Raw genomic sequence first — 17,523 nt, forward strand, 5'->3', positions numbered from 1 at the left:
TTAAATTTATTAATAGGATTCTTAGGGGCACACTTAAGGCCTAAATGTAAAATATTAGATTCTTTCAATGTTAGTGTTGAGCTACTCAAATTATAGATTCCATTTGGTCATGCTCCCTTCTTCTTTTTTTGTTGGACTCGTTTACCAGCTCTACAGCCCCTTCCTTTCCTCCACCTTGATTCGGAACCTGCTGGGCTGATGCTATCTCTGGTAACATTTTCTGAGGGGGCCCTTGCATTGCCACATTTCTTGGGTGTAAATTTTGGGGTACCGGTAATTGCTGTGGGTACATTCTGTTCTGTGATGAATCGTTCCAGCCCCCTTGGTGCCTTCCCAAGAACCAAGGCTTCTGAAAATGGTTTTTGTACCTTCCATTTGTTCCCCTCCCCCGTGGTCTCCATCTTCCTCTCCCCCCTCCTCTCCCTAAAGAAGGACGGGGAGAGCTACAGTAATGGTTTTCATTTTCTCTAAGGGGATCAAACCGATTATTTAAAGGTATATTATTATTATTATATGGATATGGAGTCTCATATCCAGGCTGTGGGTTCCCTCTGGGGACCCCCCTTGGGATAATTTCCTCTAGTCCCCCTTATACTTTTGTTGTTATTTCTTTTCCCTCGTAAGCCAACTTGAGTCCATCCCCCAGAGACCTCCTTTGGGGTGGATTGCTCCATCCCATATAACCTTTTTTCCTGTTCTTTGTGTGGGAGGGCTCTGAACCATCGTTACACGAGTTTATTAGGCATTTAAATTCAAATATTAGGAATATCCGTCTGGAATATGAATATAATAAGGAAAAGATAAATTTTTTAGACGTTGAAATAATAAGACGAGGGGAATACTTAGTCACTAAAACTTATTTTAAACCAACAGATCGGAACAGTTACCTATCTATTTTAAGTAGACACCAACCCCAATGGCTGAAAAATATCCCTAAGGGCCAAATTATGCGGATACGTAGGAACTGTACAGAGGATGAAGATTTTTTAGCCCAATCAGACATTATTAAAAAACGCTTTGTAGAAAAAGGTTATAAAGAGGAGGAATTGAGTAAAGTAATTACAGAAGTAGGAAACCTTTCTAGAATCAATTGTCTTGAAGATAAACCTCAAATTGTTACATCCAATCATGAATGGGGTTTCATTTCTAATTTTCACGCTCAGTATAAAGATGTAGAGAAAATATTCAAAGATCATTGGCATATTTTATGTCTAGACAAAAATCTAAGTCAGGTTTTACCAGATAAACCCTCTTTCATATATCGCAAAGCTCCAAATTTTGGAGATAAGATAGTGAAGAAGGTTTTAAATCCCCCCAAGCGGCCTATATCTTTCTGGGAACAAGGAGGTTTTTACGCTTGTCGGAGATGCTCCACATGTGCAAAAATGACCCACCCCATCAGAGGTTTGACTGATTTTACATTTAACAGGGAATAACCAAAATTTTAAAATTAAGGAATTTATTACTTGCAGCACGACGCACGTAGTATATGTTCTGCAATGCCCATGTAACCTTACGTATGTAGGAAGAACAAAGCGCACTTTAAGAAAGCGGGTATCGGAACATCAGTACAACATAGAGATAGGGTATAAAGACCATAGTGTCTCTTTGCATTTCAAAAAATTCCATAATCAGGACCGCTCCCTATTAAAATTTTGGGGTGTGGACAAAATATCACCCAATTGGAGGGGTTCAAATATGGTGAGAGACATTTCAAAAAAGGAATCTCAGTGGATATACTCTATGAAAACGTTAGTACCGAATGGGCTAAATGTGGAACTGGACGTCAATTGTTTTATCAGTGATTATTGATATATTGATATATATGAAGTCCTGGAACCTTGCTGTACTGTTTTTTTCAGTTTCGTATTTTCGTAATCAAATTACTCCATACACTTGGTGAAGGAGGTGAGAAACTCGCCGACCCTTCCAACCCACGGGGTAACATGCGTGAAGCTCTCCTCCCTCCGCTCGCCCTCCCCTCCCCCCTCCCCTCCAAATAACATCTCACCAGTTATCCCCCTCTTCCCACCTCCACCTCAACAAAAAATTCTAAAGAAGACTTAAAATCAGACAAAAAAATAGAAAAAGATACTTGTGAACCCATATTCCTCTCCCCCCTCCCTCCAAAGCCAGGAGGAGAGGGGGGAGCAAAAAACCAATCCAACCCGAGAGTCCATTATTACTAAGATCTATGGGGGTGGGCCTCCAACCACTCCTCCACACCCCCAGGGTTGTCAAATATTGTAGTCCCCTCAGGGGTATTTATCCGTAATCTTGCAGGGTAAAGTAGCGCATAAGTCACATTTATTTGGCGGAGTTTTCTTTTAACTTCCCCAAATTTGGCTCTTCTTCTTTGAAGGTCTGGAGAAAAGTCCGAAAAAATCGATACTCGAGAACCATTGTATACAATCTTTCCCCTCTCCCTAGCTTTACGGGTAATAGTCTCCTTATCCTTAAAAAACAGTAACTTGGCCAAAAATGTTCTTGGGGGGGCACCCATCTGTGGGGGTCTTGGGGGGACCCTATGCGCCCTTTCAATAGTAAATGATGATGAAAAAATATCCTGGCCAAACATATCCCTAAGCCATTTCTCCAAAAAAGCTATAGGGTCTGCACCCTCACACAGTTCTGGCAAGCCCATGATCCGGATATTCTTCCTCCTCATCCTATTCTCCAATTCGTCTAATTTGTTTTCCTGTTTAGTTAACTGGTCCTGCATTACTTTAAATTCCCGTATCAGAGGGGTCAAGTCATCTTCGACCTGGCCCACCCGATCTTCTAGGGCTGTGGTCTTTTCCTGGATCCCCTGGATATCCTGTCTAGCATAGGATAATTCCTCCTGAATGGAGATAAGTTGAGTACTCATTCCTTCCAGGGATTCTCTACAAAGGTTGACTGCCACTAGAACTTCCTTCAATGTTGGCTCAGGCTCTGAGTCTGGTTCAAAACTTTCCTGTAGTCCCTCCTCTAATGATCCGGTTGCCCCTTCTAGACTCATACTTTTAACCTGGCCCTGGGGTTTTACTCCTTTGTCGTTTTCCTCCCCAGTCGTTGGGGGGAGACTTGCCCCATGACTTTTCCTGGTGCTTTTAGCGCCTGATAGCCTATTAGTTTGGGCTTGCTGACCTTGTTGCGGCCCCTTTGGGGAGGTCTGGCTAGGCCCCTGACCTGGATTATGAGCATATTTTTCTAGTTTTGCAGCTGCAGCTGCTTGGCTTGCTTTAGTCGCACGATGTGATGGCATGATGGCTCTACGTTGTTCCAGGCTATTATTCCCACACTCTATAAATATGTTTAGTTTCTCTCTCACCAAGAGATGTAGAAGAGGGGAAAAAAAAAAAAAAAGGGGGAAAGAGAGAAAAAGCCAAGGGCCAAAAATCATGAAAACACACACCACTTAATTTAGGCTTTGTAGGGGACGTTCTGGGCTATACCAAGGCCCACTTTCCAAATGGATCCAAATAGCTCCCCCTCTAGACAGCTCGTTTAGATATATCCATAAACAGTTTAATACAAGTCACTGTCCCCTTAAAGAAACGATTTGCAGTTCTCAATACTCTTATGTGCAGCGAGTACTTGGGTTTCAGAATTAAGGCATTAATAGGACCTTGTCCAGGTTTTCACACCAGGGAGCTGGAAGAGGAGGAGAAAAAAAAAAAAAAGGGGAGAAGGGGAAAAATAACAAAAAAAAACCAGACCCTGGGATAGAAAAAACGCATTCAGCGTAGTTTGCACTCCATCCGAAGTACTCTAGGCTATACCAGGACCTCTATGCTTCCAAATAATTCCGAACAGCTCCTGCTCCATCCGATATGTTTAAAAGTATAAACAGGCTCTTAAGCTCGCATTGAAATCCCTCCAATGAAGGAATTTACAGTTCTCAATACTTTTGTAAACAGAGGGTTAACGGATTAGAACAGTGGAGACACATCCAGCAAGTAGGTAAATATTATATCCATCCATCTTCCTTCTCCTATATATAATCAAATACACAGTTCACATAGGTGTTTCGCACTCACCACCCTACTTGGCAGTTCACTCTCACCAGTTCGTTAGGATTGCCTGATTGTGTCTCTCCACTGCATATGTCAGAAGTTGCTCTCCACTTCCCTTTACTAGTATCCTTCCTCCAGGACCCAATCCAGCATTTCCATGTCTATCAGAAAGGAAGCCTCCCCCTTCACAACATCACCCACCTCTGTCAGCGCCTCTGCAAGTCCCATTCACTGCAATACAGCATGGCGATAAGCGTGGTGGTAGACAGGGGGACACGTTCGGTCTTCCAGTCGGCTAAACGCCGGGTTTCCTGGCCATCCTCCGTCCGGATCAAAGCATGTGGACCGGCAGGTAAGCAGGGATGGAACGATCGGCTAAACGCCGTTTTTCCTGGCCATCTTCCGTCCGGGTCGAGTTATGCGAACCGGCAAGTTAGCGGGATGAGACGCCGCACGTTGCGGTATACTATAGGCATGGAGGGGAGAGCGAGACAGCCACTCTCTCACACACTCGCAACCTCCTCCTTCTCCATCCGGTCACGCCCCCTTAACATACAATTTTAACGGAGGATTTGAATGTGTTTCTAACCCGTTTGGGATACAAGGAGATATGAAATGTATATCTTCATATGGGACAACTAATGAGGATTAACAGGAGGGAGATGAGATAGGGGTATCTGGTTCATACTAATTAGACCCCTGGAGGCATTTAATGTATTATTATATATTTATTGAAGCATTGAAAAGGAGATAAATACGGGATGGTATATAGAGTAATAATTAGACCCTATCCTTTTATTAACCACTTGCCGACCGCCTAACGCCGATGTACGTCGGCAGAATGGCACGGGCAGGCATAAGCACGTACATGTACGTGATTTGCCTCCCGCGGGTCGGGGGCCCGATCGGGCCCCCGCCCGGTGCCTGCGGCGGTCGGTTTTCGTTCGGGAGCGATCCCGGACGAGGGGACGGCCATTCATTCATGGCCACCCCCTCGCGATCGCTCCCGACGAATGAAAATCCCCCGTGACATCACTTCCTCTCCTGTAATGTAAACACAGGAGAGGAAGTGATGTATTCTCTCCTCGTGTCGGTCTTTTTCGTTCCGGCACCGAGGAGAGCGGATCGGTGAGTTGCACCTAACACTACACTAACAGTAGAACACGCCAGGCACACTTTTCACCCCCCTGATCACCCCCCAATCACCCCCAATCACCCCTGCCCCCCCCAGTCACAGTGACACCAAGTGCATTTTTTTTTTTTTTTTTTTTTTTTTTTTTTTTTTTGCATTGGTGTCATTTGTGACTGTAATAACTGTTAGGGCAGTTAGGGCTAGCCCCCTTTAGCTCTAGGGTGCCCCCCTAACCCCCCCAATAAAGGTTTAACCCCGTGATCACCCCCCGTCGCCAGTGTCACTAATAAGCGATTTTTTTCTGATCGCTGTATTAGTGTCACAGGTGACGCTAGATAGGCAGGTAAGTATTTGGGTTCGCCGCAGCTTTTTATAGCGTCAGGGACCCCCATATACTACCGCATAGCCCCCTGATTGCCCCCCAGTTAACCCTTTCACCAGTGATCACCATATAACTGTTACAGGTGACGCTGGTTGGTTAGTTATATTTTTTTGTTTCAGGGCACCCGCCATTTATTACCTAATAAAGGTTTAACCCCCTGATCACCCGGCGGGTGATATAAGTTTTTTAGGGTCAGATAAGGCCTGCGTCGCCCCAGCGTCAGGTTAGTGCCAGTACCGCTAACACCCACGCGCAAAGCATACACCTCCCTTAGTAATATAGTATCTGATCAGATATATATTAGCGTTGCCAGCATTTTAGGTTTCCCAAAACGCATTGTTAGCGGGATCAGCCCAGATACCCGCTAGCACCTGCGTTTAGCCCCTCCGCCAAGCCCAGCCCAGCCCACCCAAGTGCAGTATCGATCGATCACTGTCACTTACAAAACACAACACACATAACTGCAGCGTTCGCAGAGTCAGGCTTGATCCCTGCGATCGCTAACAGTTTTTTTTGTAGCGTTTTGAAACAGTCGCTGACAGGCTAGGTGCTTTTTTACCTGTGAGTCTCACTAGTGTACCCCTAAATTTAGAGCCCAAAATGGCAAAGCGAAGGTACACTAGTGATGAGGCCTACACGTTTCTGAGCATGACAGATAGTGAAGAGGACGTCACTCATCTGTCAGATTCAGGCTCAGAATACGATCCTGTAGAGGACAGCGGCTCCATGACAGATAGCTCTGACGACGGAGATGAGGCCGCTGTTAAGAACAGGTGTGCCCAATCCCGTATGTATTCTGTTGTTGAGGTGCAGGAACCGCAGGTCACTCGTATGGAGCAGAGACGTACTAGAGCCGCTCAACCTTCTGGTGAACTGGCAAGCACCAGCGGCCTAGTACACCCTGGACCTACATCCAGCACTGCAGTAACACGTGGTGACGTGGCGAGTCCCATAAGTGCAGTTCAAGCTGGCGAGGTGGCAAGCACAAGTAGTGTCCCGCTGCCACCAAGAAGAAGACAAAGACAGGCCCGTCGTACCCATAGTGCCCTTCCTGCAGAATTCGCCAATCCTATTTGGGTGCCCACCACTTCTGCAGAACCCGTACTTCCCCCATTCACTGGCCAACCTGGCATTAACGTGGAAACAGTTGATTTTACGACACTTGACTTTTACTCACTGTTTTTCACCGAAGATCTCTTTAGATCTATTGTGGACCAAACCAATTTGTACGCTGCTCAACACATCGCCACTATTCCCCAGTCCGCCCTTGCCAGACAATGGAAACCAGTTACGGTTTCCGAATTTAAAATCTTTCTGGGCCTCTCCCTCAACATGGGCATAACCAAAAAGAGTGAGTTGCGGTCATATTGGTCCATTGACCCAATTCACCATATGCGCGTGTTCTCTGCTTCCATGTCCAGGGCACGATACGAGATGATTTTGCGGTTCATGCACTTCAGCGACAATGAACTCTGTCGTCCTCGTGGAGACCCTGAGTATGATCGGCTCTACAAAATTCGGCCCCTCATAAACCACTTCAACCAACGTTTTGCAGCCTTGTTTACTCCCGATCAAGTTGTCTGCGTTGATGAGTCCCTGATTAAATTTTCTGGTCGCTTGTCCTTCAAACAATACGTCCCCAACAAGCGTTCCAGATACGGGGTCAAGATGTATAAGCTCTGTGACAGGGCCACAGGCTATACACGTAGTTTCATGGTTTATGAGGGAAGAGATAGTCACGTAGAGCCGGAGAACTGCCCTGATTACATAGGAAGCGCTGGCAAGATAGTGTGGGACTTGGTGTCACCCTTATTCGGAAAGGGGTACCACTTGTACGTGGACAATTATTACACAAGCGTGCCACTCTTTAGTCACTTGTTTGATCAGCAGATTGGAGCATGTGGCACCGTGCGACCTAATCGCCGGGGCTTTCCCCAGCGGCTTGTAGAGTCCCGTCTTAGGCTGGGGGAGAGAGCCTGCTTGCGCAGTAATAATTTGCTCGCTATGAAGTGGAGGGATAATAAGAATGTTTTCGTTCTTACCTCCCTTCATGCAGACACGACGGTCCAAATTTCTACGGCGACTGGTGTTGTGGAGAAACCCCTCTGTGTCCACAAATATAACCTTAACATGGGAGGGGTGGACCTCAATGACCAGTTGTTGGCGCCGTATCTAGTTGCCCGTAAGTCCAGACGCTGGTACAAAAAAGTGTCTGTTTATTTATTCCAATTGGCTATACTGAATGCTTATGTACTACACAAAGCTTCAGGACGGACTGGATCCTTCCTCAAATTCCAGGAGGATATCGTCAGAGCCCTTCTGTATCCAGACGGTGCTCCACCTCACCTTCCCCTACCAGATGCAGTAAGCCGGCTGCATGAGAGGCATTATTCTTATGTCATCCCGAGTACCCCTACCCAACGAGCCCCCCAAAAAAGATGTCGTGTCTGTAGCAAGCGCGGATTTAGGCGTGACACCCGTTCTTATTGTCCCCGCTGTCCTGACCAGCCTGGTCTTTGTCAGGGTGAGTGTTTTGAACGCTACCATGAACTAGTTGAGTATTAGCGCAGGGTACAGCATTGCACAAGCTAGGCACACGTTCACAGGGTCTCCCAAGATGCCATCACATTTTGAGAGACCCAAACCGCTGGAACCGTTACAACAGAAAAAGTGTTAAAGTTACAAAAAAAAGTGTTAAAAAAAAAAAAAAAAAAAAAAGTAAAAAAACCAAAAAAACCAAAAAAAATATAAAATAAAAAAACCAAAAATAGTTGTCGTTTTATTGTTCTCTCTCTCTCTATTCTCTCTCTATTGTTCTGCTCCTTTGTACTGTATTCTATTCTGCAATGTTTTATTGTTAACCATTTTTTGTTTTCAGGTACGCCATTCAGCTGTAGCGTGGATTTATTTATCTTGACAGCAACAGCGTTTGCTCCCACGATATGTAAAGCCACGACTCCAGCGCTGTCGGAGGTGATTTCACCACCACAGTTAAAAAAGAGCATATATGCCGAAGCATGGGGGCATAAGGGGTGGAGGATCGATTTTGCTCCTAATGCCGCGTACATACAGTCAAAATTCCGACGGAGGGCTTGCCCGTGGAAAAGTTTGAATGTATGTACGCGGCATAACTTTTTTGCGGGAGGATGCCCCCATGCTTCGGCATATATATATTTTAGGCACAGATTGTGTTAAATGTGTTATTTTTTGCGATTTTTTTTGTATTTGCTTTGCAGGTATGGTAAGTCCTACTGTTATACTGTAATGTTACTTTGTTTTATTGTTAACCATCATTTGCTTAGCAGGTACGCCATTCTGCTGCAGAGCGGATTTATTTATCTTGACAGCAACAGCGTTTGCTCCCACGATACATAAAGCCGCGACTCCAGCACTGTCGGGGGTGATTTCACCACCACAGTTAAAAAAGAGCATATATGCCGAAGCATGGGGGCATACGGGGTGGAGGAACGATCTGCTCCTACCTTTTGCGGGAGGATGCCCCCATGCTTCGGCATATATAAATGGTGCATGTATGCCCACCATTAGAAAGTGGGTGGATGAAGGGTGGTATCTAATGGTGGGCATGCCCACCGATCAATATTTTTTTTTCGTTCAGCCCACAGGCTGCATGAAAAAAAAAATACAATATATGCCCAACCAGTTCCAGCAACATACTGGTATGTTGCGGGACTTTGAGTGCTTATACCAGAATGATGCCTGCAGGTTTAGGTATCATCTTGGTATCATTCTTTTCAGCCAGCGGTCGGCTTTTATGTAAAAGCAATCCTAGTGGCTAATTAGCCTCTAGACTACTTTTACAAGCAGTGGGAGGGAATGTCCCCCCCCCCGCACCATCTTCCATGGTTTTCTCAGGCTCTCCTGTCCCAACAGGGAACCTGAGAATGCAGCCGGTGGTTCCGCCAGCTGACCATAGAGCTGATCAGAGACCAGAATGGCTCCAATCATCTCTATGGCCTAAGACACCGGAAGCTACGAGCATTTCATGACTTAGATTTTGCGGGATGTAAACAGCGCCATTGGGAAATTGGGAAAGCATTTTATCACACCGATCTTGGTGTGGTCAGATGCTTTGAGGACAGAGGAGAGATCTAGGGTCTGATAGACCCTAATTTTTTTAAAAAAGAGTACCTGTCACTACCTATTGCAATCATAGGGGATATTTATATTCCCTGAGATAACAATAAAAATCATAAAAAAATATATATAAATGAAAGGAACAGTTTAAAAAAAAAAAAAAAAAGCAAAATAAATAATAAAAAAAAAAAAAAAAAAAAAAACCACCCCTGTCCCCCCCTGCTAAGGCGCAACGCGGAACACAAGCGTTGGTCTGGTGGCATATGTAAACAGCAATTGCACCATGCATGTGAGGTATCACCGCGAAGGTCAGATCGAGGGTACTAATTTTAGCAGTAGACCTCCTCCGTAAATCTAAAGTGGTCACCTGTAAAGGCATTTAAAGGCTTTTAAAAATGTACGTAGTTTGTCGCCGCTGCACGTTTCTGCGCAATTTTAAAGCATGTCGTGTTTGGTATCCATGTACTCGGCCTAAGATCATATTTTTTATTTCATCAAACATTTGGGCAATATAGTGATTTTTAGTGCATTAAAATAAAAAAAAGTGTGTTTTTTCCCCAAAAAATGCGTTTGAAAAATCGCCGCGCAAATACCGTGTGAAAAAAAAATATGAAACACCCACCATTTTAATCGGTAGGGCTTTTGCTTTAAAAAAACACTACATGTTTGGGGGTTCAAAGTAATTTTCTTGCAAAAAAAAATATTTTTTCATGTAAACAAAAAGTGTCAGAAAGGGCTTTTTCTTCAAGTGGTTAGAAGAGTGGGTGATGTGTGACATAAGCTTCTAAATGTTGTGCATAAAATGCCAGGACAGTTCAAAACCCCCCCAAATGACCCCATTTTAGAAAGTAGACACCCCAAGCTATTTGCTGAGAGGCAGGTCGAGTCCATGGAATATTTTATATTTTGACAAAAGTTGTGGAAAAAATACATTATTATTATTTTTTTTTTTTTTTTTGCACAAAGTTGTCATTAAATGATATATTGCTCAAACATGCCATGGTTATATGTAAAATTACACCCCAAAATACATTCTGTTGCTTCTCCTGAGTACGGGGATACCACAAGTGTGAGACCTTTTGGGAGCCTAACCGCGTACGGTACCCCAAAATCCAAGCACCACCTTCAGGATTTCTAAGGGTGTAAATTTTAGATTTCATTCCTCACTGCCTATCACAGTTTCGGAGGCCATGGAATGCCCAGATAGCACAAAATCCCCCCAAGTGACCCCATTTTGGAAAGGAGACACCCCAAGCTATTTGCCGAGAGGTATGGTTAGTATTTTGCAGACCTTCATTTTTGTCACAAAGTTTTGAAAATTGAAAAAAAGAAAAAAAATATACATTATTTTTTTTTTTCTTCATTTTCAAAAACAAATGAGAGCTGCAAAATACTCACCATGCCTCTCGGCAAATAGCTTGGGGTGTCTACTTTCCAAAATGGGGTCATTTTGGGGGGTTTTGTGCTATTTTGGCATTTTATGGCCTTCAAAACTGTGATAGGTAGTGAGGTGTAAAATCCAAAATTTACACCCTTAGAAATCCTGAAGGCGGTTCTTGGTTTTCGGGGCCCCGTACGCGACTAGGCTCTCAAAAAGTCCCACACATGTGGTATCCCCGTACTCAGGAGAAGCAGCAGAATTTATTTTGGGGTGTCATTTCACATATGTCCCTGGCATGTGTGAGCAATATATCATTTAGTGACAACTTTGTGAAAAAAAAATAAAAGTTTGTAATTTTCCCGCAACTTGTGGCAAAATATAAAATATTCCATGGACTCAACATGCCTCTCAGCAAATAGCTTGGGGTGTCTACTTTCTAAAATGGGGTCATTTGTGGGGGTTTTGTGCCATCTTGGCATTTTATGGCCTTCAAAACTGTAATAGGTAGTGAGGCATGAAATCAAAGATTTACGCCCTTAGAAAGCCTGAAGGCGGTTCTTGGCTTTCGGGGCCCCGTACGCACCTAGGCTCCCAAAAAATCCCACACATGTGGTATCCCCGTACTCAGGAGAAGCAGCAGAATTTATTTTGGGGTGTCATTTTACATATGCCCATGGCATGCATGAGCAATATATCATTTAGTGACAACTTTGTGAAAAAAAAAATAAAAAAAAAAAAGTTTGTAAATTTCCCGCAACTTGCGGCAAAATATAAAATATTCCATGGACTCAACATGCCTCTCAGCAAATAGCTTGGGGTGTCTACTTTCTAAAATGGGGTCATTTGTGGGTGTTTTGTGCCATCTTGGCATTTTATGGCCTTCAAAACTGTAATAGGTAGTGAGGCGTGAAATCAAAGATTTACGCCCTTAGAAAGCCTGAAGGCGGTTCTTGGCTTTTGGGGCCCCGTACGCAGCTAGGCTCCCAAAAAGTCCCACATATGTGGTATCCCCGTACTCAGGAGAAGCAGCAGAATTTATTTTGGGGTGTCATTTCACATATGCCCATGGCATGCGTGAGCAATATATCATTTAGTGACAACTTTGTGAAAAAAAATAAAAAAATAAAAAAAGTTTGTAATTTTCCCGCAACTTGCGGCAAAATATAAAATATTCCATGGACTCAACATGCCTCTCAGCAAATAGCTTGGGGTGTCTACTTTCTAAAATGGGGTCATTTGTGGGGGTTTTGTGCCATCTTGGCATTTTATGGCCTTCAAAACTGTAATAGGTAGTGAGGCGTGAAATTAAAAATTTACGGCCTTAGAAAGCCTGAAGGCGGTGCTTGGTTTTCGGGGCCCCGTACGCGGCTAGGCTCCCAAAAAATCCCACACATGTGGTATCCCCGTACTCAGGAGAAGCAGCAGAATTTATTTTGGGGTGTAATTTCACATATGCCCATAGCATGTGTAAGCAATATATCATTTAGTGACAACTTTGTGAAAAATTTATAAAGTTTGTCATTTTCCCGCAACTTGTGGCAAAATATAAAATATTCCATGGACTCAACATGCCTCTCAGCAAATAGCTTGGGGTGTCTACTTTCTAAAATGGGGTCATTTGTGGGGGTTTTGTGCCATCTTGGCATTTTATGGCCTTCAAAACTGTGATAGGTAGTGAGGAGTAAAATGACATATGTATGCCCTTAGAAATCCTGAAGGCGGTGCTTGGCTTTCGGGGCCCCGTACGCGGCTAGGCTTCCAAAAAGTCGACCACATGTGGTATCCCCGTACTCAGGAGAAGCAGCAGAATGTATTTTGGGGTACAATTCCACATATAACCATGGCATGTGTGAGCAATATATCATTTAGTGACAACTTTGTGTAAAAAAAAAAAAAAATTTTTTTTTTTGTCATTATTCAATCGCTTGCGGCAAAAAAATAAAATATTCAATGGGCTCAACATGCCTCTTATCAATTTCCTTAGGGTGTCTACTTTCCAAAATGGGGTCATTTGGGGGGGTTTTGTACTGCCCTGCCATTTTAGCACCTCAAGAAATGAGATAGGCAGTCATAAAATAAAAGCTGCGTAAATTCCAGAAAATGTACCTTAGTTTGTAGATGTGACAACTTTTGCGCAAACCAATAAATATACAATTATTGACTTTTTTTTTACCAAAGACATGTGGCTGAATACATTTTGGCCTAAATGTATGACTAAAATTGAGTTTATTGGATTTTTCTAATAACAAAAAGTAGAAAATATCATTTTTTTTCAAAATTTGCGGTATTTTTACGTTTATATCGCAAAAAATAAAAATCGCAGAGTCAGTCAAATACCTTTAAAAGAAAGCTCTATTTGTGGGAAGAAAAGGACGCAAATTTCGTTTGGGTACAACATTGCATGACCGCGCAATTACCAGTTAAAGCAGCGCAGTGCCAAAGTGTAAAAAGACCTCTGGTCATTTACCAGCAAAATGGTCCGGTCTGAAAGTGGTTAATTAATTTTTATATTGATTAGAAAATTATTAATGATTTTTGATGTGGGTTTTAAATATATTTTTAGAGTAGCTTACCCCAATAAGAATGTAGAATGTAAAATGGATGGGTCCACCCTGATAATAATAGAATATATATATATATATATATATATATATATATATATATATATATATATATATATTTTTTTTTTTTTTCCATAGTGAATGATCGAGGGTTAAATTCGGAGCTTAGTTTCTAATAAAAGAGCATAGACGGAGAACATGAAAGGCCCGCATGCGCAGTTGATATAAAGAGGCTGATGTCCCTTGCTATCACACGCAGGTGCCGGGATACACTGAAATGTTCTTGAGTTGTGTTTACCTATAGGCGTGTGTGATGACACAGCGGAATGGAGCCTACGCGCATGCCTATTGGGAGTGTTGAGTAGCTAACAACAAAGGGCGGAAGTAGTTGCGGCTTCCACCCGGTGACCTGGTGACGTGTGATCACACATGTGACCCTCATACGGGTCAGGTGATCTTGAGTCGCTGCCGAATGACGTCGGAAACATGGCGGCGCCATCAGAAGAGCTAGATCGCCATCAGATATTAACAATCAGGTATTGAATCAATTAATTAAAATAATATATATATATATATATATATATAAGGGAAGGAAACACATACACCGAGACCCTCAGATGATGTCTTTTAAAGACGAAACGCGTCAGTGTAATGGTGTATGACACATGGTGAACAATAGTGGACAAGACCAGAGGATTGCAATTTGTGTGCACTGTGCAGATTTCAAGGGATGGGTGAGCAATGTGTTGAACTTCAACGAACTTGACGAACCCCCTGAGTCTTGTGATTTTATGCCTATTGAAGGATTATGTTTGTGAGTTTTTATTTTGCTGTATTATTGCAATAAAATTAACTGTGGTTTGACGGGATTACGCTATGTATGATTCCATCTTTTCATGCAAAACAAACACTGGGAAGTATTGAAGTAGTAGCGTGATTAAGATTAAACAGGAAGAGAAAATAGCCAAAAAAAAATCAGTGCCGATGGGGATAATGTATATGTGATATGCTGAGTTCATCGGTGCATCTCGGTAAGAATATTACCAAAGGGGGCCTCCATTGATCACTAGCCTCCTATGTGTGGAATTCACGTGTGAAGGTGGTGTAGCAAAACACGGTGGTGGTGAAGAAATTCCAACAGAAAGTATTCACTTTGGAGAATTCTTGTGGGTCTTCTTGACCTGTTTTTTGGACTATTTTTACACACAGTTATAATGATGTAGAGTTAATGAATTAATGAGTATATATGTAATATGTTTGCACATCAAAATTGCAATTTGTAACTGAGAGTCAGCGAATATTTACTCAATAAGGATTGTTTATTTTTATTTTTATTTTATTTTTTGTGCGCTGCAGTTCCGGGCAGCAGTGAGCAGCCGAGAGATTGTGAATATTTTTGGGCTCCTCATTTGCTGACTGAACATTTGTATACTGTACAATGTATGTTTTCTCATATACACATGTGATATGTGCTATTGTATTTCTGTGTATAAACACTAATAAACAGACATGGGTCCTGTGTTTGGAAGACATCTTTTACCTCTTTACATGTTTTTTTATGAATTTATGATATAGATCAAAAAATATTCTGGTTATATTCTCTTTTATTTCTTTAATGTATATTAGCAATTATTAATGTGCAATGTTTCTCAGGCCGCGTACACACGGGCGGATTGTCTTCCCAACTAAGTTCGTCAGACAATCCGACAGACAGTCCGTCCAACTTTTGAATGAGCGGACTTGACCACATACGATGAACAGACAGTCCGCTGAAAGCTTGCGCAATGACGTGTACAGCACGTACGACGGGACTAGAAATACGACGTCCAATACACTGCAATGCAACCTTCGGCCGTGTAAATCCTTTCTGAGCATGCGCCATACTTAGTCCGTCCAACTTGCCTACTCACGAGCGGACTGTCCGCTGAAACCAAGTTTGGACGGACAAAATTACGGAAATTCCGAAAGACTTAGTTAGTCCAGACTGTCCGCTGAAAAAGTCCGCTGAAGCCCACACACGAGTGGATTGTCCGCTGAAACACGTTTCAGCGGACTAAGTTGGACGGACAATCCTCTCGTGTGTACGCGGCCTCAGATACCAATCAATCTAGTTCAGTTAAAGACAATGATCAAATTTAAACTTTAACCACTTCAGCTCCGGAAGGATTTACCCCCTTAATGACCAGGCAATTTTTTGTAACATGGCACTGCATCGCTTTAACTGACAATTGCACGGTCGTACGATGCTGTACCCAAACATAATTTAGGTCCTTTTTTCCCACAAATAGAACTTTCTTTTGGTGGTAATTGATCGCCTCTGTGGTTTTTGTTTTATGCGCTATAAACAAAAAATACTGACAATTTTGAAAAAAAAATATATATATTTTTTAATTTTTGATATAAAAAATCTTTTTGTTTACAATCCCCATTCTGGCTCTCTGTGGAGCAATCGCGGGTGGCCAGCGGACATTGTGGCGGCGCACTTGTTAAAGCCATTAAAGGGACCGATGTACCGGTACGGTGATTTTCATAGCTGAGCCATTCTGCCACAGTTATATTGCGGCAGCTGGTTGGCAAGCAGTTAAGCTCTAGAAGTTTTTACCCCTTTCATGACCAGGCCATTTTTGGCTATTCAGCACTACGTTATTTTAACTGGCAATTGCACGGCCATGCAATACTGCACCCAAATAAAATTTATATTGTTACTTTGACACAAACAGAGATTTTGTTTGGTGGTATTTGCTCACCACTGGATTTTAATTTTTTGCGTTATAAACAAAAAAAGACCGTCAATTTTTAAGAAAGAAAGAACTTTTTCCTATAAAAAATAGGTTAAAAAAAAGTAAAACAACTAATTTTTTCATTAGTTTAGGCCAATATGTATTCTTCTACATATATTTGGTAAAAATTAGCAACAAGCGTATATTGATTGATTTGCACAGAAGTTATAACATCTACAAAATAGGGGATATATTTGTGGCATTTTTATTATAAATTTTTGTTTTTACTAGTAATGGCAGTGATCAGCAATTTTTAGTGGGACTGCGACATTGCAGCGGAAAGATCAGACTCTTTTTTTTGGACCAGTGACATTATTATAGTTATCAGAGCTAAAAATAGCCACTGATTAATGTATAAATGACACTGGCAGGGAAAAGATTAACACTAGGGAGCGATCAAGGGGTCAAGTGTTCCCTAGGAAGGTGTTTCTAAATGTGGGGGGAGTGGACTGACTGGGAGTAGAGAAAGATCGCTGTTCCTGATTACTACTCTACTTCTCTGTCAGAACAGGGATCTGTTTGTTTAAAATAAATTAAAATCTTTTTTGTTTACACTGACAGATCTCCACTCCTGTTAAAGCCGTTACAGGGACCGCCGTACCAGAACAGTGATTTGTGCAGCTGAGCCATTCTGCCGCAGTATAACTGTGGCAGCTGGTTGGCAAGCAGTTATGATCTGGAAGATTTTACCCCCTTCATGACCAGGCCATTTTTGGCTATTCAGCACTGCACTATTTTAACTGCCAATTGCACGATCATGCAACACTGTACCCAAATAAAATTGATATTGTTATTTTCACACAAACAGCTTTTGTTTCGTGATATTTGGTCATCACTGGGTTTTTTTTTTCATTTTTTATTATAGAAATTAAAAAGTCAGAACATTTTGGAAAAATATATTTTCTATTATAAAACATATCCAATAAAAAATAAAATTGTTCATAAATTTAAGCTCTAATGTATTCTGATACATGTCTTTGGTTAAAAAGAAATCCCAATAAGTGTTTTAATATAATTTTATATAATTTTTCACATAAATAGAGCTTTCTATATTTTTCACTTTCTGTTATATAACATATCCAATAAAAAAATAAAAAAATAAAAGTTCTTTATACATTTAGGCCAAAACTTATTCTGCTACATGTCTTTTTTTTAAACCAATGTTTTATTGAAATTTAAAGGCATAGAAATCAA

The sequence above is a fragment of the Lithobates pipiens genome, unplaced genomic scaffold (assembly GCF_037356315.1).
Source record: "Lithobates pipiens isolate NorthernLeopardFrog02 unplaced genomic scaffold, aLitPip1_a1.2 Scaffold_8, whole genome shotgun sequence".
Lineage (NCBI taxonomy): Eukaryota > Metazoa > Chordata > Amphibia > Anura > Ranidae > Lithobates > Lithobates pipiens.